Here is a 5,719-nt window from a genome sequence, read left to right as displayed (position 1 = left end):
TCCACTTTCCCATCATGACCTACAGTGGTGTAGAGACATCAGTACTACACTGTAGGCTCTGTGAGGTGTGTGTGGCATTGAGTCCAACCCGCTGTGCCAAGCACGGCCAAGCCATGCCTCTCAAGAAAGCTCTCCGTGCCACAGCACCCTCACTGTTTAGTGAGGTTGGAGCAGGCCCCATTGGAAGTTTCTTGGAATAGGTTGGCCTTCCACCTTAGTTTTGGATTTATACTCATTTGCCCAATAATTACCTCACTGAAACTTCATAGAGATACTAGAAGATTTTGTTGAAGGGACAAGATAATGGCTATGCTGCCCTTAGAGGTGCAGTAGAGCAGTTACAGGTAAAATGTCCCTTGAATCTACAGCTGAAACAAGTAACCATGTTCTTTCCCCTTTCTTGAGGCTGGTGATGAACAACCTGGGTGATAGTTGTTGCCAAAGGAGTCCCTTGTACATATAACAGGCCAATGTCTGTGCAAATCTGAATCATCTCAGACAGCATAGTCCATTTTTTATGGGCTCATAAAGCCTCTTTACACCATTTATTTGCATTTCCAAAAGCCATTTGTTGAACAGTTGGCTTAAAGTATGTATTTTATAAATGGTGGAAATCTCAGCCTTTCATGCAGCAAAATTTCCCAGAACTAAGAAGGGGGAAGTAGCCACTAGTGGCACAGTTAAGGTTATTGGGCATGGTGAAATGGAATTTGCAGGGAAACACTCCTCTCCCCCCACCACTCTTTTTCTAATTGAGTAAAGTTAGAGGATTTAAACTCTATGGTGGTGGGAGGACTGTTGTTTTGCTGTCTTTTTTCTACTTGGGACTTAATTTTAAAACGGTGCTCTGAGCCATATCTTCCATGATCATCTCAACAGGCATAAGACTGTTAAGACACTCCCTATTCCAAGTCTACAAAAAGAAAGTAAATTTGGAAATCAATAATACAACAAACATTTCTGTATACATTTGTGGTTCTTGAGAACCTGTTTGCCCCATGTTTTACACCTGATGATATCAGTTTCAATATACCTCTGTGATCAATATTGATGCTACCAATGCACTTCTCCCCTTTTGTGCACACAATGAGAGGTGCCCTCTCAACTGCTGTTTCTTCATACCATGGTCCTGGGTTCAGACAGCCATATGCCACATCCTGTGAAGCTCTTGAAGTTCCTGGGGAGAAGGAAGGAGAGGGATGAAGAAATAAAGGTAAGAGTCAGAATACAGGTAGCTGAGGTCAGATCCCTCTCTCTGAATGGCAGGAGAGGAACTGCTTAGCCACTGCAGCTCATTTATTTATGCATTCGGCAGGTTGATGTCACATGACACCGCTCTGTCTAGCAACCTATTTGCATGATAGACTAGAGGTGCCTCGAATTCTTGGAGCTGGAGCAGCTGGTTTATGTAGCTCACTTTAGGCCTTCTTTATTCTCAGGACCAGTCTTGTCCAGCCCCACCTGTGTGATCAGTCTCCAGCTTCAACCACTCCCCACAGGAAGTGTGACATTAGCACAAGATAAAATGTTACTTTTTATGCTTTAAAACTCTGGGACACTTTAAAACCGGACAATGCAAGGTGTTTTAATTCTAGATCCCATAACTGAACACTATTCTATTAATCACCTGAGAGTCTAAATTTTGAGGACTGCTCATTGGCTTTTAAAAGTCAGCTTCAAATACAAAAGCACTTACTTTATAAGGCAGAATCTAGTTAACTGATTATATGTTACATAAAATATACCTTTTAAGAAAAACGAACTTTAAAAAAGATTGATCATTGGTGTGTAATTTCAAAAATTGTTGCTCTTAGGAAAACTGCACTACTTAAAATCTTTCAACATGTTTTAAGATGCTATATTTAACTTCATTTCAATGTACTATACAAATATTTAGTGTTTTGCATTAAAACTTAAATAATACTACTGAAAGAAAAAACTTACAAGAGAAATTCTTTTTTTAAAACTCTGTTAGCATAACGGATCAAGAAACAAGATCCAGGGGCTGGGGATTTAGTTTAGCAGCATAAGTGCCTGCCTGGCAAGCACTAGGTCATGAGTTGGGAAGAGGGAGGGAGAAGAAGATCCGGCTACATAACTGTTATCCTCTAAACAGATGATCAGCTTACTGGCTTAGGCCTGCAAAGTCAATGAAACACTAAACACTACAAGCATTACATTGAAGTTTACTTCAATAGCTATCATCTCAGCCTGTGTTACTCCAGGAGAGGTAGGTACCAGGGTGCTTTTTGCTTTCCTTGTGGCCTGCAAATGGTGCCAACTAACAGGAAGGGACTGGCGCCTCATTGTCCTCCCCACAGCATGTGTGCATGGCGCCAACTTACGGGAAGCAGCTGGCTTCTTGTTCTCCTTCCTCCTTGTGGCTGGATCTTATTTCTTGATCTATTATACTAACCTTTGTCTTTTGATTGGTGAATTGAGGCCATTCATAGTGGTGTTTATAAAGGATAAGTATTGATTTATCCGTGTGATTATATTATTTTCCTGCTGTGGGTTCGCTTTCTATTTAATTGTTCTCCCTGCCAGGTAGGTTCATCCTATTGTGACTTTTGGTATTGTCATCATCATTGTCTCTCTTTCTTACCTTTGAGAACATTTTTAGAGTGCTGGTTTGATAGTCATCAATTTAATTAGATGTTCTGTTATAGTATCTTATTTCTCTATCAGTATTGAAAAGTAATTTTGTGCCTGGGATTTAGCTCAGTGGCTTAAGTGCTTGTCTGGTGAGTACAAGGTTGTGAGTTCGATCCCTGGTACCAAAAAAAAAAAAAAAAAAAAAAGGAAAAGAAAAGAAAAGAAAAGAAAAGAAAAATAATTTTGTGAACTATGTCAATTTGAATTGGAAGCTATTTTCTTTTAACACTGGAAACACTTCACTCTTGCCTTGACTTTAGAGTTTGTGTGTTGAGAAGTCTACTGTAGTTCTCCATAGCTTTTAAAATTATGTTCTTGTGTTGGATTGCTGGAACCTTGACTGTGATGTGTCTTGGTGTGGTTCTTTCTGATCCTTACTATTTGGTATTCTACATGCCTCACTTTTCTGTATATCAAATTCTTTTTCCATTCTTGGAAAGTTTTCCACTATTACATATATAAACAAGTTTTATAGATTTTAGCTCTTTTCTGTGCTGGTCATTCATAGTTTACATATTTCTTTGCATCTCCTCTGGTTTTTAAATATCTTCTCTAGACTTGCTGATCATTTGTTTTATTAGGGTTAGGTCCCCCAGAATTTGCTATGGATGAGTTGGGGGCTTTTGGAGGTATTTTGCTTCTTGTTTTCCTCATTTTAAATTTTTTTCTTTATTTGTTTTCCGTGCTGAGGCTTGCAGAGTACTATGATAGGTAGCTTTGTTGCTAGTATCCAGACCTTTTTAAGTAATGTCTACTTTTTAGAGATGTCATCTAAGTGGAACAGCTACTGGCCTTTGGGTTTGACCCAGGACTCAACCACCTGCATTCATTAGGAAAAGGAGATTGTAACTTATATGGCCCAGTTTCCAGGCCTTTGTGAAGCTGTTGCAGTATTGTTTATAACACCCCCAGGTAATCTAGAATCAGGGAAAACTAATAGAAACAATTATGTCAGTTTGGCTAAAGTAGTAAAATCAGCAACAGCAATAACCTCAAATACAAACTGGGAAATGACAAACCCTAGGAACTAACATTGTGCCACCTTTAGCCACAGAAATAAGATCTATAGTTACATTTCAAGCTCTAAGACAAATCAGATATCAATGTACAGTAAGTACTCAATACAGCAACTTTACCGCCATTAAAAATAGCACAGTGTTCAACGGTATTAAGATATAGTTAGCTATCTACAGACTTATAAGGGTTAATTGTTATACTAGTAAGGGCAGAGGATGCAGGAAATGGAAGTGGGAAACAAAAGAAAAAATCTTGAAAAATTAAGTAATGGAAGATGGGAAGAAAGTGGTTGTCTTAGTTAATTTTTTTCCTGTTGAGACAAAATGATGCCCAAAGTAAAGGAAAGGTTTATTTCTTACAGGCTGGAGGCTTTAGTTTATATTCAATTGGCTCCAAGGCAAAATGACATGGCTGAGGGACAGTTGTTCATGGCCACCTCTGCAGCAAAGTGCAAATCAGGTAAATGAGAAGACACACCTTCTTCCCTGCCGTTACACTGCGCTGGCTCCACCCCAGGGTGGGTGTAGCACTCATATTACTAATCTGATAGCCAGACAACGAACTAATCACAAATGCTAGATTTGGCTGTGTCTATGATTGTATGAGGCTTGAGGGGTGGAGGGAGGCATCTGAACATAAACCGTAACAGTGGTAAAATTAAACAAAAGATCCTGTTAAGAACTGGGTGTGGTGGTGCATGCCTGTAATTCCAGCACTTGGGAGGTTGAGGCAGGAGATCACTGCAAGTTTGAGACCAGTGTGGGCTACAAAGTGAGCTCAAGGCCAGCATGAACTGCATAGTGAAATCTTGTCTCAAAAAGACAAAAAAAAAAAATCCCATTAATGAGTAAAAGAACTGGCCCTGAATCAAAGCTGGCAGCTTCCTGATGCTGTTGGTTTCAAGCAGGAGCCTAAAGAGATGTCTTTCTATGATCTGTTGGCCATTTCAGAATTTGGGCAATGAAATGGTCAATTCGTTAGAAAGAAACAGCTTGAAACAGCTCACCACCACCACCATGAGCGGCTGTGAGTGTGGCAGGCTCCAGTGGTCCAGGATGGGAGCCACCGGGCATTTACTGGGACCCATAGCATGCTGGGACCTGGAGCACGAGGAAACCAAGCAAGCCTTCACCCTTGCCTATTCTGTTTTGTTGAACTTCATGGACAGCTATTTTGAAGAGAACAAGAGACTGTACAACAGCCATTGTGACTTCCCTATTGTCTGGTTTTGAAGACCTAAATTGCCTTCCTCATTCTGTTCAAATCAGTTTTATACTAGGTTGTTTTGTATGAATCCTCAGTATGCAAAAGCATGGACAACTGTTTGGAAGAAAACAAGAGACCATATGATAGATAGTGAAGAACTCAGGTCATCTAGCTTTGAAATTTATATCTCTTACATTGCTTTCTTATGTCATGTTTTGTTCTGTTTTGTTGTGTTAAATTTTACCCCCTTTAAAATAAAAGTAAAAATAACTTTTAAAAAAGGAGTAAAAGAAAAGTAGTAGTACTAGATAACAGTAGCAGTAAAAAAATCAAGTAGAAAAAGAATAAATAATAAGGAATAGAAATTTAACTAGAGGACAAAAAGGAAAGAAAAACTACTAAAGAAAGAAAAGAGAGCTAGTAGAAGAAGAAAGAAGGAAGGGGAGGAGAAGGAGAAGTAGAATGAGGGAGAGAGAGAGAAGGAGAGAGACAAAGAGAGAGAGAGAGAGAGAGAGAGAGAGAGAGAGAGAGAGAGAGAGGACCCTAATAAAATAAGTAAAACAAAGTAATATTTTAAAATTTGGAACAAGAAATGGGTGATAAAACTCCAAATTTCAGGAAAAATTTAAACAATCAAATAAAAATTCAAAAATACAGACAAGTTTTAAAAAAGAAAAAGAAGAAACAATATTGGCTCAAAAGTAAAGAGGGAAAAATTTCTACATATTTCCAAATGAGTGTTTTTCTTCCAGAGCTTCTAAGTCATATTCCTCTCTGTTCTTCTTTATAGCTCATGGGCTTGTGTGATAAGCTCTCTGTTTGAAGGGTCTCTCATCTGTAA

General features: G+C 38.9%; 1 non-coding gene across 1 annotated transcript; it reads left to right on the top strand.

The window, feature by feature from the left end:
- Positions 1-4,528: 4,528 nt before the first annotated feature.
- Positions 4,529-4,665, top strand: LOC111754950 (small nucleolar RNA SNORA2/SNORA34 family). The gene has a single exon (XR_002789620.1). It is a non-coding gene; the product is annotated as a small nucleolar RNA SNORA2/SNORA34 family (small nucleolar RNA).
- The last annotated feature ends 1,054 nt before the right edge of the window (positions 4,666-5,719 follow it).

Source organism: Cavia porcellus, unplaced genomic scaffold (assembly GCF_034190915.1).
Source record: "Cavia porcellus strain 051 isolate PalLab524CR breed Dunkin Hartley unplaced genomic scaffold, mCavPor4.1 scaffold_27, whole genome shotgun sequence".
In the NCBI taxonomy this organism is placed as follows: domain Eukaryota; kingdom Metazoa; phylum Chordata; class Mammalia; order Rodentia; family Caviidae; genus Cavia; species Cavia porcellus.
Note: the sequence above shows the minus strand (reverse complement) of the source record. Positions and strands in the feature narration are given on the sequence as shown.